The sequence below is a fragment of the Canis lupus genome, chromosome X (genome assembly GCF_011100685.1).
Source record: "Canis lupus familiaris isolate Mischka breed German Shepherd chromosome X, alternate assembly UU_Cfam_GSD_1.0, whole genome shotgun sequence".
NCBI classification, from domain to species: domain Eukaryota; kingdom Metazoa; phylum Chordata; class Mammalia; order Carnivora; family Canidae; genus Canis; species Canis lupus.
The window spans coordinates 68,769,975-68,787,896 of record NC_049260.1 but is presented as its reverse complement, the minus strand read 5'-3'; the positions used below and the strand labels follow the sequence as shown (position 1 = coordinate 68,787,896).

The window sequence follows — 17,922 nt, the reverse complement described above, 5'->3', positions numbered from 1 at the left end:
GGGGGGCACTTGACGGGATGAGCACTGGGTGTTATTCTGTATGTTGGTAAATTGAACACCAATAAAAAATAAATTTATTATTAAAAAAAGAAAAAGAAAATAATTGCTACCCCTAAAAAAAAGAAAAAAAATGCAAGCTTGATAAACAATGTAAAAACAATCAATTGTTCTAAAAAATGATTTTTACATGAATTTAATTATTAGAATAATTTACATGATTTTAATTATTAGGATTATTTAATTATTAGAAGAGTTGGAGACTTTCAGGTATCACAATATTTCTGTTCAAGTAGTTCATTTCTTTATAGGAATGTTTCTTCATAATATAGGCAGCATTACAGTAGAAAAATAAGAATTTTTATCACATAGAAAAAATCACAAACAAAAAGCATATAACCAAGTATACATTTCTAACCTGGAATCTAGAATATTCCTTTTTGTGTGGTATCATCTAATCTTTCTAGTAGTAACATTTATATTACTATTGGAAATATTTCTGTTGTACATACATGTGTTGAGAAAGGTCCTCTTCACAAGATCCTGAAATAGAAACCTTTTTTTTTTCTTCAGGTATACTACTTAAGGAGAAATATTGTAAGATCAGTGTTGGTGAATGCTGCAGATGTCTTCAACAGTCAAGTCTACAGGTGTCCATAGTGATAGCAAGGGCTGTTGGAGTCCTTGTTAGTGATAGCTACTGTGGTCTTTCTGCTCTTTTTTCCTGTGAAGAGAATTTATCGCTGAAATGCATGTAGGCACATACATAGCAGCAGTAGTGGGATCTGAGGCACATGAGCACTTGCAGCAGCAGTAGCATTGGAATATAAGGTGTGAGGGTCATGGAGCTGGGACAGGCACAGGAATAGTCTTGGAAGTGGATATTATCTCCAACCCCAGAGGAGGTGGGGGCAAAGTTCAGCTCCAGCTCTGGGGGCAATATGCTGCATCTTTATCACTGTTATTTTTTATAGGCAGGAGAAAACAAGGCTAGAGGAAATTTGGTGTGAAGGAGTAGAACAGACATATGGCTTGTTCAATTGGTTCTTCAGGTTATTTTTTTCCCCAAGGTTAGTCTATTCTTGGGAGACAAACAGTTCAGCTAATCATTTATGAGACAGATAATGGGAATTTGGAGTATCTGTATCTGGCCTTGTCATATAAACCCAAAGAATTCATCTACTAGTCTTTATCTAAATAATATGGGGAGGGGAAATTCTTTGTGATAAACCATTTTCTAGAACACAAAAGGCTGGGGGTAATTTCTTTCTTGTTTTCTAGGAGCATAGTACTCTTGTAAACTTTAACATTGCCAATCATTTTCAAGCTGTTATTAATATACAGTAAAAAGGGCCCAGATTTGGAGATAGATTGTTGTAAAGGAATGTTTAGAGTAATTTATCCCTGTAATATTTTGGTTAGTTTCACTGAATGCCAAACTGACAAATATATTGTCCATTGTTTCCCTGATGGGAACAGTGTTCCATCTTCAAAATCAACAATAAAATATTCTAGAAGTTCTCTCTATAGAAGGCAGAATCTTTCACTGTAATCATATACAAATGTTTTGAGGAAATTTTAAATATAGGATTAAAATGATTATTTTGCTGAGAACAACAAATCCCTATAGAAGAACATAATACTATGGACTTAAATAACAATATCAAGAAATCTTGGGGTTCATTACTCATGTTATGAGACTTAGTGAAGGTGAGAATCTGGAGTAACAATCCTTGGTTTGATTTTTACTATAGTATATAACTTTGGAGAAATGAAAAAGAATGAAAGTCCCTATTGTTTAACAGTTATTTCCTCTATGCATGGTCACCCAATAATTTGAGCATAATCTTAGGTTGGAAAACAAGTACACAGTCCCTATATTAATTTGAATTTACTGCTTGCCCTAGTAATTCAGACTCTATCATGTCTTTATTGTAAACCATGGGGAATATATATGTAGCAAGATTTGTGTTGTGTTAACCTTGTCTTGGCAGTAAATGCTTGTGTTGGAAGCTTGCTTATTTTAGCAGAGACAGGCCTAAGTCTGAGATGCATATTTTCTGAACACATGGTATTTATGATACTGTGAGTTTTTCCTTTTCCAAATGTGCTCTCATACATGTGTTGGTTTAAATTTTGCACAGTTCTGTACTGATTGCTGTCACCCATATAAGAGTGTATTTTCTTTTATAAATGACTTAGACTGTCTAGGTCTACTGGTCTCCTTTATTAACTTTTTGCTAAATACTTTGCTTATCAAAAAATTGATAATGAGAAAAAAATTATTCCTTTTTTTATACCTTAAATGTACTGAATAGCTCCATAGATTAGATTCCATATGGTTTTGTTTTTCTCTAGTCTGCCCTACAAACATGGTTATGTTGGTTAAGATGGTATTTTCTATTGAGTTGAGAATTTTAACATAGTAGACAATGTATATCATAATAAAGAATCTTAAATAATATATCAGGCAGTGTTTTGGTGTGTGTTGAATAGTTTTATTTATCTCATTTTCTCATAAAAATATTTAGGGATAAAATTCTGGTACAAGTAAGCCCCAAATAATCACTCTTTTTTTACTTTATCAGTGACTATAACATTTGGAAAAACAGCTTATTAAGTAGAGAGTTATTTTTTAAAAACCTGGAAAATAGGAACATTATCAACTGTTTAAAAAGATTTGCATATCTTATTTCATTGATATTTTTCTTGTTTATAAGTGCTTTCATGTATTATTTAATTGCTGATTATTCTGTAATCATATTTTACCTCACCCCAGAATGAAATCTATTTATTTGACTATAAAAACAGCCCAGTGGCATGATCACAGACAGTCTGTAACTATCAGAGTTAAAAGTTCAATTGTTTTATATATCTTAAACACTAAAATCTGAAATTAACATAATTTATGAATTTATCCTTCTCCAGAACAAAAATTATCATCTGTATTTTCTTGAATCTTTATATATCAACATTTTTTAAAACCACAAAATTTATGTTAGGTCATGTAAAATATGACTTGGTTGGAAAGAGTGTTACAATGAAATCAAATTCACTATAATTCACTTTAATGCAATATAGATGTTATTTTGCCACATTTTAAAATCATGTATATTCTCCAAAAATCTAATAGAGAAATATTTTAACACAAGCATATTGAATAACACTTTATTAACTGTAGTATTGCTTTTCTAAATTTGTAAACCATTAATTACTACAGAAATTTCACTCTAATTTTTAAAGCCTATATCTATGATGTTCCTTTTTTTAAAGATTTATTTATTTATTTATTCATGGGAGACACAGAAAGACAGAGGCAGAGACATAGGCAGAGGGAGAAGCAGGCTCCCTACAGGGAGCCCGATGTGGGACTCTATCCTGGATCCTGGGATCACACCCTGAGCTGAAGGCAGATGCTTAACAACTGAGCCACCCAGGTGTCCCATATCTTTAATGTTGTAATAATGGGAACATTCTACTTACTAAACTGAGGACTGATATCTGATTTTGTTATTAATAAGTAATCTTGAATGATTTAGATTGTAAGTACAGCCTGTAGTATACTTTCTTCTTCTCCTTTCCACAGGAGAAATTGCTTATAAAAATTTATTTCTTCCCACTAGAGTATGGGATAAAGAAGTAACTTGAATTTCTTTCTGATACATACACAATAAGCATTTAGGAAAGTTTTAAAAATTATTAAAGTATAACTCCTGCCTTTTTTCCTTCTCTTATAAATCTTACACCAAGTGAAGTGGAGAGCACTAAGGAAGCAAAGGCTGAAAAATATAAAATTAAAAAATAACTGGTCAAATAGTTGTATGACTGCTAACTTATTCAGGCATAATAGGATTTCTTGTTCAACTACAATGCATCCTTGCAAAAAAAGATAAGACATAGAGAAGGACCCCAACTATGTGATTCTTTTTCTTCCTGTGGGCGTTAAAGTTTGTGAAGGTCTTTTTAAAAATATTTCCTCAAGACTTTCAGAAAAGTAGAGACAAATAGCTTGAATCCTTTGGGAAAATACATTGCTAAATTCCAAAATAATAATATGGAATCCCAGAACTGAAACTGATCTTTGTTTCAAGAAAGTAGAATTATTTTATTATATCAGAGTATAATTTATTTTAAAGACAACAAAGGAAGAAAGATTGCATATCATTTTACATGTGTTGGTGCTCTTGTAGTTTTTTACCAAAATATTTTATCTATCACATTAGTGTTGTTATCAAAGTCCCCTCTCTGTGACTAATTAAAGCCTTGTAGTTACTGGAGAAACATAATAATATTTCAAGATGTTTAAGATCAGTGAAAGTCTTTATAATCTTATAGACTCCTTCCCTGATTATGTAGTAAGCCATTCACAGTCCTATCTTACAATATCAACTACATATTTACAAACATTCTCAACTGTCTCATAATATCCTGAAGCAACATTAAAGACCATGAAGAAAAGCTTCCTAAATAAGTAGACTAAAATAATTGCAGTGACTCTCATATAAATTTAGATGTTTAATTTACTAATACTTTCTGCTCATTTATTGCCTGTTCTTTCTTATCATTTACTCTGATCAAAATAAATAAATAATAATTAAATAATGTTTTAAAATAATAATTCAGATATTTTTATCTTATCTGTACAGATATTGGCTCTTTTCCTTTGCCTAGTACAAATTATTAACCCCATAGACTAGCCATCAACACTTTGAGCTGTACCACATCCCAGGGAAATGAGAAGCCAATAATGCTATTTTTACTGATGAGACTATTGAAACACAAAGGTTTGATTATGTGCCTGTGGTCACAGAACTAGTTAGTGGCAAAGGAGAAACAAAACAAAAACTCTTAATCTCAACTTCTAGCCCATTAATTGATGCTATCTCCTCACTTTATTTACTATCAGAAAGTATGACTCAAACTTTAGAATATTTATTCTGTCATTTAAGCCTCCAATTTTTTTATTTTCTTGAATAGAGATCAGGATAAATGATAGTAAAAGAATTAAGTACGATAAAAACAATATTAAATGTCATTTCTGACTCAGGTATTTAAGGGAGCAAAAACACAGAAAGTGAATAGATCAGAAAGTGCATAAATGCATGGTAATTTAAAACATTAAATTGAGAAAACTTAAATGATAATGTTGTGAATTCGCATTTGAAGAGCTATTGTCTATTCTTATTTTCTGAAATAGCTTGTTCTGACTTCAGTATATACATATTTTTTTCAGATAAAATATAAACAGTAGTAAGATGATTGATAAATGATTAACAACTGCTGTACTAATTACTAATTACTAATACATGTGATTCTCACTTGCATTTATGGGATGCACTGTTAAAAGCTTAGAATGTATAAGATTGTTGCACATCAATATCTTAAGATGTACAGATATTATCTTTATTTTACATAATTGAAAATATAACATTGAAAGTATTTCTTTTTTGGCAGGATTAATAGTGAATGACTGATAATAATGGCAACATGAACAATCTAGAAGCCTTAGGTTTTTAGAAATCTTAAAAGTGAATAATCTTTTTCCAAGAAGTATCTCATAAGCCCAGCTGTAAGATTATTACATTTATATGCATGACAGAAATTATATGGCATTTAGCCTAAGTTCAGAAAGTGCTTTTCCTTAAAAAAAAAAAAAGGCAAATTTCCTCACTGACCCATTTACTGAGGTGTGGGAGGCCCATGAAGTTGGTAAAGCATGGCAGAAATTTATGTAAAAGACATATGTGACCACTAAGAGCCATTGGGGGAATAGTTGAGTGTGGATATTGTGAGCAATTTATTAAAAACCTTGTTCTATTCATACAAGACTGCTCAACAGGACACCTTTCATTCTCTGGAATCAAAAGGTGAGTAGCATGTAATGGCATTTAGTGCTTAGGCATTCTGTTCCCTTGAAATCTCCTATAGCTTAATATTTGATTAATATGGGGGAAAGGCCATAAAAAGCTTATGCACAAGCAAGGAATACTTTTAAAGAGTGGAGGAAACGGAGTCATTCTTGACCTATATTAACTCATTCATTTTACAAATTATTTTTCTTCAATTCTAAGTTTTTTTTCTTCAATTCTAAGTTTTTTTAATATTATATTTATCCACTTGATAGAGAAAGAGAGCACAAACAAGGGGAGCAATAGGCAGAGGGAGAGAGAGAAGTAGGCTCCCCACTGAGCAGAAACCCTCATGTGGGGCTTGAGCCCAGGACCTTGGGATTATGACCTGAGCTGAAGGCATATGCATAACCAGCTGAGCCACTCAGGCATCCCTATTTTTAAGTTTTTGATAAAGCCATTAGTGGTTTATATTTTTTTTAAATATATATTTTTTATTTATTTATGATAGTCACAGAGAGAGAGAGAGAGAGGCAGAGACATAGGCAGAGGGAGAAGCAGGCTCCATGCACTGGGAGCCCGACACGGGATTTGATCCCGGGTCTCCAGGATCGCGCCCTGGGCCAAAGGCAGGCGCCAAACCGCTGCGCCACCCAGGGATCCCTATATTTTAAAGATACTAAAGGTCAAACTACAAAATAATAAATTTTTTAATGGAAAGAAATAGGCTTTTGGATTGCTTAATTGTATGCTTCTGTATTGTTATAGGCTACACTGTTCTTTGGCAACCTTTTGTTAACTAATCATAGCCATGTTCCCAAGATCTGAATCTTAATCTTATCCGAGTAAGTAGTAAGAAAGTAGTACTCTGCCTTGAGCTCATGTTCATTTTTGTTGTTACCTGCTTACTTGTAATTATATGAATAATCATAATTTTACTTTACAAAAATTTAATATGCACATACACATGGCCACTCTACTATGAACTGCAGTTCTTAGGCGGAATCAGGTATAATCATTGCTTTCAAAATTCTCAAAGTCTAATAGGAGCAAAACACATAGAAAATTTAAATACAGGGGCGGGGCAAGATGGTGGAAGAGTAGGGTCTCCAAGTCACCTGTCCCCACCACATTACCTAGATAACTTTCAAATCATGCTGAAAACCTACGAATTTGGCGTGAGATTTAAAGAGAGAACAAAAAAATAAATAAATAAAGAGAGAACAGCTGGAATGCTACAGTGAGAAGAGTTCGCGCTTCTATCAAGGTAGGAAGACGGGGAAAAAGAAATAAAGAAACAAAAGGCATCCAAGGGGGAGGGGCCCCGCAAGGAGCCAGGCTAAGGCCACGGCGAGCACCCTCAGGACACGAAAGCCCGTCCCGGTGAAGCAGGAGCTTCACCAATATTCCCAGATGGAAAGGCGCTCACAGTGAGTTGGAGCAGGATCCCAGGAGGGCGGGGATGCCCTCAGGCTCCCTGGGACACTAACAGACACCTGCGCCCCGGGAGAGAGCGTGCCACACCCCGCAGCAGAGCTAGCTAAAGGGCTGCAGGTCGCGCACTGCTGGACCCCGGAGAAGCTCGGAGGCAGCTCCGGCTGCGCTCTGCATGGAGGGGGCTGCGCTGCCGGGAGGGCAATTCCGACAGAACAGGCTGGGAGCACAGGGTGCCGGGGACACAGCCCAAGATCCGGCACTCCCCCCGGGACAGGCAGAGGCCAGGAGGGTGCAGGACAGCAAGGACGCTCCAGCCTCCGGGTGGCCCCGAGCTGAGCAGATCAGCGGCCCCGCCCCCGGGGCATCCAGGCCCCTGCAGACTGAGAGCTCCATAGCTACTGCAGGAGCTGAATCCAGGGCTGGAGAGCTGGCCGGCCACTGCTACTGTTGTTGTTCCTCCTGGAGACTCACAGGATAAACAACCCCCACTGAGCTTCACAGTGGCCTCATTGGATAAACAGGTTAAACAACCTTCACCGAGCCATGCACCAGGTTGGGGGCTGAGCAGCTCCCCCAAGTGCTAACACCTGAAAATCAACACAGCAAGCCACTCCCCCGGAATACCAGCTAGACCGACAGGGGAAAAACAAATTATTGACCAAGCAGTACTGGAAAGTTCCAGGGGAAGTCAAGGGATTTACAGTATACAGAATCAAAGGATACTTGTTTTCTATTTTTTGATTTGTTTGCTTCCCCCCCTTTTTATCCTCTTCTCTTTTTTGTTTCCTTCCTTTCCTTTTTTTTGTCTTTTTCTTTTCTTCTTTCTCTTCTCTCTTTTTCTCCTTTTCCCAATACAACTTGTTTTTGGCCAGTCTGCACTGAGCAAAATGACTAGAAGAAAAAACTCACCTCAAAAGAAAAACTCAGAAACAGCCTTTCTACCACAGAGTTACAAAATTTGGATTACAAGTCAATGTCAGAAAGCCAATTCAGAAACACTGAAAAAATATTTAATAAAAAAATATTAGATAATATTATATCTATATTATATCTATATGTGGCAAAGAGGGAAACTGAGGAAAAAAGAGACAAACAATTAAAAGATCATGAGGATAGATTAAGGGAAATAAGTGACAGCCTAAGGAAGAAAAATCTACATTTAATTGGGGTAACCGAGGCCACTGAAAGAGACAGAGGTCTAGAATATGTATTTGAACAAATCATAGCTGAAAACTTTCCTAATCTGGGAAGGCAAACAGGCATTCAGATCCAGGAAATAGAGAGACCCCCCCTAAAATCAATAAAAACCATTCAACACCTCGACATTTAATAGTGAAGCTTGCAAATTCCAAAGATAAAGAGAAGATCCTTAAAGCAGCAAGAGACAAGAGATCCTTAAATTATATGGGGAGAAGTATCAGATTAACAGCAGACATCTCCACAGAGACCTGGCAGGCCAGAAAGTGCTGGCAGGATATATTCAGGGTCCTAAATGAGAAGAACATGCAGCCAAGAATACTTTATCCAGCAAGGCTCTCATTCAGAATGGAAGGAGAGATAAAGAGCTTCCAAGATAGGCAGGAACTGAAAGAATATGTGACCACCAAACCAGCTCTGCAAGAAATTTTAAGGGGGTCTCTTGAAATTCCTCTTAAAGAGGAAGTCTAATGTAACAATCCACAAAAACAGGGACTGAATAGGTATCATGATGACACTAACCTCATGTCTTTTGATAGTAACTCTGAATGTGAATGGGCTTAATGACCCCATCAAAAGGCACAGGGTTTCAGACTGGATAAAAAAGCAGGACCCATCTATTTGCTGTCTACAAGACACTCATTTTAGACAGAAAGACATTTACAGCCTGAAAATAAAAGGTTGGAGAACCATTTACCATTCAAATGGTACTCAAAAGAAAGCAGGAGTCGCCATCCTTATATCAGATAAACTAAAGTTTATCCCTAAGACTGTAGTCAGAGATGAAAAGGGACACTATATCATACTTAAGGGATCTATCCAAGAAGAGGACTTAACAATCTTCAATATACATGCCCCGAATGTGGGAGCTTCCAAATATATCAATTAATAACCAGAGTTAAGACATACTTAGATTATAGTGCACTGATACTTCGTGATTTCAATGTAGCGCTTCCTACAATCGATAGGTCTTCTAACAAGAACATCTCCAAAAAGAAGAGCTTTAAATTACACACTGGACCAGATGAATTTCACAGATATCTACAGAACTTTACATCCAAACGCAACTGAATACACATTCTTCTCAAGTGCATATGGAACTTTCTCCAGAATAGACCACATACTGGGTCACAAATTGGGTCTGAAACAATACCAAAAGATTGGGATCATCCCTTGCATATTCTCAGACCATAATGCCTTGAAATTAGAGCTAAATCACAAGAAGAAGTTTGTAAGGATTTCCAACACGTGGAGGTTAAGGACCATCTTGCTAAAAGATGAAAGGGTCAACCAGGAAATTAAGGAAGAATTAAAAAGATTCATGGAAACTAATGAGAATGAAGACACAACCGTTCAAAATCTTTGGGATGCAGCAAAAGCAGTCCTGAGGGAGAAATACATCGTAATACAAGCATCCATCCAAAAACTGGAAAGAACTCAAATACAAAAGCTAACCTTACACCTAAAGGAGCTAGAGGAAAAACAGCAACTAGATCCTAGACCCAGCAGAAGAAGAGAGGTAAAGATTCCAGCAGAACTCAATGAAATAGAGACGAGAAGAACTGGGGAACAGATTAACAAAACCAGGAGTTGGTTCTTTGAAGGAATTAATAAGATAGATAAACCATTAGCCAGCCTTATTTAAAAGAAGAAAGAAAAGACTCAAATTAATAAAATCATGAATGAGAAAGGAGAGATCACTACCAACATCAAGGAAATACAAACGATTTTAAAAACATATTATGAAAAGCTATACACTAATAAATTAGGCAATCTAGAAGAAATGGACACATTTCAGGAAAACCACAAACTACCAAAACTGGAACTGGAAGAAATAGAAAACCTGAACAGGCCAATAATCAGGGAGGAAATTGAAGCAGTCATCAAAAACATCCCAAGACACAGAAGTCCAGGGCCAGATGGCTTCCCTGGGGAATTCTATCAAACTTTTAAAGAAGAAAGCATACCTATTCTACTAAAGCTGTTTGGAAAGATAGAAAGAGATGGAATACTCCAAACTGACTCTATGAGACCCGCATCACCTTAATTCCAAAATTGGACAAAGATCCCATCAAAAGGAGGATTATAGACCAATATCCCTGATGAACATGGATGCAAAAATTCTCAACAAGATACTAGCCGATAGGATACAACAATACATTAAGAAGATTATTCACCATGACCAAGTAGGATTTATCCCCAGGATGCAAGCCTGGTTCAACACTCGTAAAGCAATCAATGTGTTTCATCATATCGGCAAGAGAAAAAACAAGAACCATGGGATCCTCTCAATAAATCCAGAGAAAGCATTTGACAAAATACAGCATCCATTCTTGATCAAAACTCTTCAGAGCGTAGGGATAGAGGGAAAATGCCTCAACATCTTAAAAGACATCTACAAAAAGCCCACGCAAATATCATTCTCAATGGGGAAGCACTGGGAGACTTTCCCCTAAGATAGGAACAAGACAGGGATGTCCACTCTCACCACTGCTATTCAGCATAGTACTGGAATTCCTAGCCTCAGCAATCAGACAACAAAAAGAAATAAAAGGCATTCAAATTGGCAAAGAAGAAGTCAAACTCTCCCTCTTCGCCGATGACATGATACTCTACATAGAAAACCCAAAAGTCTCCACCCCAAGATTGCTAGAACTCATACAGCAATTTGGTAGCGTGGCAGGATATGAAATTAATGCCCAGAAATCAGTGGCTTTACTATACACTAACAATGAGACTGAAGAAAGAGAAATTAAAGAGTCAATCCCATTTACAATTGCACCCAAAAGCATAAGATACCTAGGAATAAACCTAACCAAAGAGGTAAAGGATCTCTACCCTAAAAACTATAGAACACTTCTGAAAGAAATTGAGGAAGACACAAAGAGATGGAAAAAGATTCCATGCTCATAGATTGGAAGAATTAATATTGTGAAAATGTCAATGTTACACAGGGCAGTTTACACATTTAATGCAATCCCTATCAAAATACCATGGACTTTCTTCAGAGACTTGGAACAAATTATCTTAAGATTTGTGTGAAATCAGAAAAGACCCCAAATAGTGAGAAGAATTTTAAAACAAAAACCATAGCTGGGGGCATCACACTGCCAGATTTCATGTTGTACTACAAAGCTGTGGTCATCAAGACAGTGTGGTACTGGCACAAAAACAGACACATAGGTCAGTGGAACAGAATAGAGAATCCAGAAGCGGACCCTCAATGTAATGATCAACTAATATTCAACAAAGCAGGAAAGACTTTCCACTGGATAAAAGACAGTCTCTTCAATAAATGGTGCTGGCTGTTGGGGATTTATCCTAAAGATTCAGATGCAAGGAAATGCCGGGACACCTGCACCCCGATGTTTACAGCAGCAATGTCCACAATAGCCAAACTGTGGAAGGAGCCTCGGTGTCCATCGAAAGATGAATGGATAAAGAAGATGTGGTTTATGTATACAATAGAATATTACTCAGCCATTAGAAACGACAAATACCCACCATTTGCTTCAACGTGGATGGAACTGGAGGGTATTATGCTGAGTAAAGTAAGTAAATCGGAGAAGGACAAACAGTGTATGTTCTCATTCATTTGGGGAATATAAATAATAGTGAAAGGGAATATAAGAGAAGGGAGAAGAAATGTGTGGGAACGAACTCTAGGAAACAAAGTAGGGGTGGTGGACGGGGAGGAGGGCGGGGGGTAGGCATTAGTGGGTGACACCACTGAAGGGTGCACTTGATGGGATGAGCACTGGGTGTTATTCTGGATGTTGGTAAATTGAAAACTAATAAAAAATTATTTTATTAAAAAAATATAAAAAATCATAAGGAAGATAAAAAAATAAAATAAAATAAATGGTGCTGGGAAAATTGGACATCCACATGCAGAAGAATGAAACTAGACCACTCTCTTCCACCATACACAAAGATAAACTCAAAATGGATGAAAGATCTAAATGTGAGACAAGATTCCATTAAAATCCTAGAGGAGAACACAGGCAACACCCTTTTTGAACTCGGCCACAGTAACTTCTTGCAAGATAGATCCACAAAGGCAAAAGAAACAAAAGCAAAAATGAACTATTGGGACTTCATCAAGATAAGAAGCTTTTGCACAGCAAAGGATACAGTCAACAAAACTCAAAGACAACCTACAGAATGGGAGTAGATATTTGCAAATGACATATCAGATAAAGTGCTAGTATCCAAGATCTATAAAGATCTTATGAAACTCAACAGCAAAGAAACAAACAATCCAATCATGAAATGGGCAAAAGACATGAAGAGAAATCTCACAGAGGAAGACATAGACATGGCCAACAAGCACATGAGAAAATGCTCCACATCACTTGCCATCAGGGAAATACAAATCAAAACCACAATGAGATACCACCTCACACCAGTGAGAATGGGGAAGATTAACAAGGCAGGAAACCACAAATGTGGAGACGATGTGGAAAAAGGGGAACCCTCTTGCACTGTTGGTGGGAATGTGAACTGGTGCAGCCACTCTGGAAAACTGTGTGGAGGTTCCTCAAAGAGTTAAAAATAGACCTGCCCTATGACCCAGCAATTGCACTGCTGAGGATTTACCCCAAAGATACAGATGCAATGAATCCCGGGCACCTCCACCCCAATGTTCATAACAGCAATGTCCACAATTGCCAAACTGTTGAAGGAGCCTTGGTGTCCATCGAAAGATGAATGGATAAAGAAGATGTGGTTTATGTATACAATGGAATATTACTCAGCCATTAGAAACGACAAATGCTTTTGCTCCATTTGCTTCGACGTGGATGGAACTGGAGGGTATTATGCTGAGTGAAATAAGTCAATTGGAGAAGGAAAAACATTCTATGGTCTCATTCATTTGGAGAGAGAAAAATAGTAAGGGGAATAAAGGGGAAAGGAGAAAAAATGAGTGGAATATATTAGGGATGGAGACAGAAAATGTGAGTCTCCTAACTCTGGAAAACGAACTTGGGGTGGTGGAAGGGGAGGTGGGCAGGGGGTGGGGGTGATGGGGTGATTGGCACTAAGGGGGGTACTTGATGTGATGAACACTGGGTGTTATTGTATATGTTGGCAAATTGAACACCAATAAAAAATAAATTTATAAAAAAATTGAAATACATTGCAATAAAGTTGATATACAAAATGCTTAGATAGCACAGAAGATAAAATCTGTATATATACTTGAGTAAAAGCAGTACCTGGATAACGTCTATATAGAAGTCAATGCTTAAGCCTTGAAATAAAGGACAATTAGTAGTCATGAGAATAAAGGGAAAATCATTCTTGGTAGGGATAATAGTGTACATGAGCACACAGAGATATAAAATATGGTTTCAGACAACAGCTAACATTTCAGTACAGGATTCATGAGATGTGGTATAAAAGGACATTAAAAATTAGTCAGCGTCTTGTCTGTTTTTCTAAGTGACTTTGTATACCACTCTTACTATTTATCCTATAGGCGATATGTTGAATAATTTTATTTATTTTTTAAAGTTTTTGTTTCATTTATTCTGACGTTTCCAAATGCCATACTCCGTTAAAACATACTGTTTCTCAAAGTGGATGAGTTGACAGCATCTAATCAGTATGAACTAAACTTGGAAATAGCAACTACTATGTTCTACTTGCCACAGCACATTGATTCATTCCATAGTCCTCTAAATTGCCTAGCTGTTTCTGAATGTAACCATCCTTAAACAAGAAGAAATACTGGTCAGTAGTAGATTTTCATCTAATTTGTAGCACCAGCCTCAGAGTTTGTAATATATATTCTTGTTTTTGTTTTTGTTTTTATTGTACTAGCTATGACCAATATTCTTTTAATTTAAATTCAATTAATTAACATATAATGTAATATTACTTTCAGAGGTAGAAGTCATGATTCATCAGTCTTATATAATACCCAGTGTTCATTATATTGCATGCCCTCCTTAATGTCCATCACCCCGTTACCCCATCCTGGCACTTTCTCTCCCCTCCAGCAACACTCCGTTTGTTTCCTATGATTAAGAGTCTCTCTCTCTTTTTTAAGATTTTATTTATTTATTCATGACAGACACACACAGAGAGAGAGAGAGAGAGAGAGAGGCAGAGGGAGAAGCAGGCTCCATGCAGGGAACCCGACGTAGGACTCTATCTCAGGTCTCCAGGATCACACCCTGGCCCGAAGGCGGCACTAAACCGCTGAGCCACTGGGGCTGCCTGACTAAGAGTCTCTTATGGTTTATCTCCCCATCTGGTTTCATCTTGTTTTACCTTTTCCTCTCTTCTCCTATGATCCTCTGTTTTGTTTCTTGAATTCCACGTGTGAATGAGATCATATGATGTCTTTCTCTGATTGACTTATTTCACTTAGCATAATACCCTCTAGTTCCAACCATGTTGTTGCAAATGGCAAGATTTCATTTTGTTTAATTACTAAGTAGTCAAAATCCTAGAGAAGAAGAAAGGAATCTATCAAAGTTGAATAATTTTAAACAGAGAATTGACATAAGCATCTGAATTTTAAAAAGTTTTTTGTTGGCAATGAGCAGGGTAGATGCATGGGGAGGTGAGTGTTGGAGGGATGTATAGGAAGGCAGTAAAACTGGTTTAGGATGCTGTTGACAGTATTCAGTAGATACATATCAGTGCAGAGGCGCTGGATTAAAAAGAAGACAAAACTGAAAATTATCAGTATTAAATTAAATATAATTAAATTATGATTATCATTAACCTATTTTTTATTTATTTTGCATGATAGAGTCTGGCCTAAGGTGATTCAAAAATATCTTGTTAAAAAAGATTTTATTTATTAGCGAGAGAAAGAGAGCAGGAGCAGGGGCATAAGAGAGGGAAAAGCAGACAACCTACTGAGCAGGGAGCCTGATACAGGGTTCAACCCCAGGACTCTGGGATCACAACCTGAGGAAAAGGCAGATACTTAACTGATTGAACCACCCAAGTGCCCTAAACGTATCTTTTGATAGGAATTCTAGAATTTCAAGTGATAGGTACTTGTTCACATTCCTGTTTTACAGCTGTCTCTTACTGCCAACCAATGCCAGTATATCAGTATGGTTGCAAATGTTAAATATTTTTTTCCATTACTGTCGCTAGGACAATGGACTAATATTAAGTAAATTCATTTGCTGTTCCTGCTTAACTCCATTATGATGTCAAATATTTTAAACTTGTTTACAAATATAAACATGAAATATTCCTTTCATATCTTTCTTTTCTACCAATTCATGCACATCACCTTGTTTTTTTGTTTTTGTTTTTAATATTTTTTTTTCAATTTTTTTTTATTTATTTATGATAGTCACAGAGAGAGAGAGAGAGAGAGAGGCAGAGACACAGGCCGAGGGAGAAGCAGGCTCCATGCACCGGGAGCCCGACGTGGGATTCGATTCCGGGTCCCCAGGATCACGCCCTGGGCCAAAGGCAGGCGCCAAACCGCTGCGCCACCCAGGGATCCCGCACATCACCTTGTTAAACATTAGCTTAAGATCCCATTCTGGGATAAATTTATCTTTTCTTTTGGATGTTCTTTACCTTGCATTTCTCAATATTGTAGTATCAAAGAGAAATCATTTGTAAGATTATTGATTTGTTCTTTTTTGTTTCATACTACCCTTAAGACCACAGAATCTAAAAATTTACTCATCACTAACCATCATTTAGGAGACCCCACACGCAATGAAATGTATAATCATCTAGATTAAGCTAAACTTATTTGTAATTCCTCTCAATTTTTTTTTCTAATACTGGATTTTAACTTTCCTAAGCTTAAGGACTAAGCCATCTGTTTCTTTGGAATCCACTATAATACATGGTTCTAGATTTTAATTATTTTGATTTAAAAAATAGAGTTTAAGATTATTATTTTTTTTACTTCTTTGGATTGATGCAGAGACAAAGTCTTCTTTGTATACCTTCATGGTATGGAAAGAACTCCGAGAGTTCTGCCTTATGAAGATCTTGAAGTTATTTTTGCTTGCAAATTGGAAAATTCTTTATTAAGCTTATCACGTTTAATAATTCTTTAAAGAAGAAAATTTTAAAAAGGTATACAATGATTCTGATTCAAACTCTTTAGAACAAAGACTCAGTGGCAGATGGTTTGCTTTCCAAGTTATAGCAGGCAACAGATTCAGCAAATTTTATCTCACTGCATAACAGTATTCTTCATCTTTTCATTCTTCAAATCAGTTACATTATTGCTCACTGTCTAACTCTTAAACTAATGTAGTTTTGGATTTGTTGTGGCAGTTCCCAACTTCAAATAAATAATTTTTTGCTAAATAAGACTAAGATAGCTGTGGTAACAGATAAACCATCAACTATGTGGCTTAAGAGCTACATAAAGTGAAAAATATTTTAGATGAGCTGACAGCTTTCATCTAAGTGTTGATTCAGGCATAATGTTCCTTGAATCTTGTGGTTTCTCTGCCTTCAACACACAACATCTGAAATCACTGCAGTAAACAGCATGGGTGATCACAGTAGAAGGTTTTTATACGATAGGGTTGGAATTAGTGTTCAACACTCCTACTCCTATTCTACTACACAGAAATCAGATATGATAACATTTAGCAAAAGCCATTAATGCTAAGAAATTTAGTTGAGATGTGTGATAGAAGGTAATGAGTTTGGTCAGCATATATCAGAATCTGTTACATTGGGAGAATTGTTTTTTATCACTTAAAAATGTCAAATTTGAGGGGACCTAAAATGGCAGTGTAGTAAGAGGACCCTAGGTTTGCCTTATTTATTTAAACACAGTGAGATAACTATCAAAGCATTCTGAATTCCCAGGAAATCAACCTGAGAACTGACAGAACAACCAGGACAAATAGAAGGAGAGAAGAGGCCATATCAAGGAAGGTAAGAAGTGCCGAGAAATGATTTGGAGGAGAAATGGATCATAGAAGCTGCAGAGAGGAGGGAATCCTCGTTGCAGAGAAGAGCAAAAGAGAGTGGATTGTACAGGGACATGTGCAAGGAGAACACTTCCCCAAAGTCATTGGCTAGGAAAAAGAGAGGGGCTGAAATTCCTGAGTTTTTGCAATGAGTGGGGCTCAAAGTGTGGGGTTTTAAAGGTGCCAGACTTGTCTGGGATAGAGCCCTAAGGGTGTTGCTCTACTCCTAGAAAGAAGGCAGCAAGCAACCCTAGGGCAGGGATAATGATTTGAGGATTGCCTAAGGTGCACAGGGAGAGAATGTCAGAATGTTTGCTCTTCTTGGAGCACATCAGTGAAAAGTGACATTTGCAGAAACACCTTTCAGGGGACAAAAAAAAAAAAAAAATGGTGGGCACCATTTCCCTCTCCTGCCCTTCAGCATAGGTACAGAGAAACCTGCTAAGGGTGGCTAACCAGGACCTACTGGCTGCCTAGCCTGCTTTACTGTGAATTCCATGCCTTTATGCTCTGAC

At 36.8% G+C, this 17,922-nt stretch overlaps 1 long non-coding RNA gene across 1 annotated transcript in view; it reads left to right on the top strand.

Moving 5' to 3' along the window:
* LOC111094733 overlaps positions 1–2,461 on the top strand; it is a 71,402-nt gene extending 68,941 nt beyond the window's left edge. Inside the window, exon 3 of the long non-coding RNA XR_005386380.1 lies at positions 571–2,461. This is a non-coding gene — a long non-coding RNA (uncharacterized LOC111094733). The remainder of the gene's footprint in view (positions 1–570) is intronic.
* Positions 2,462–17,922: the final 15,461 nt, after the last annotated feature.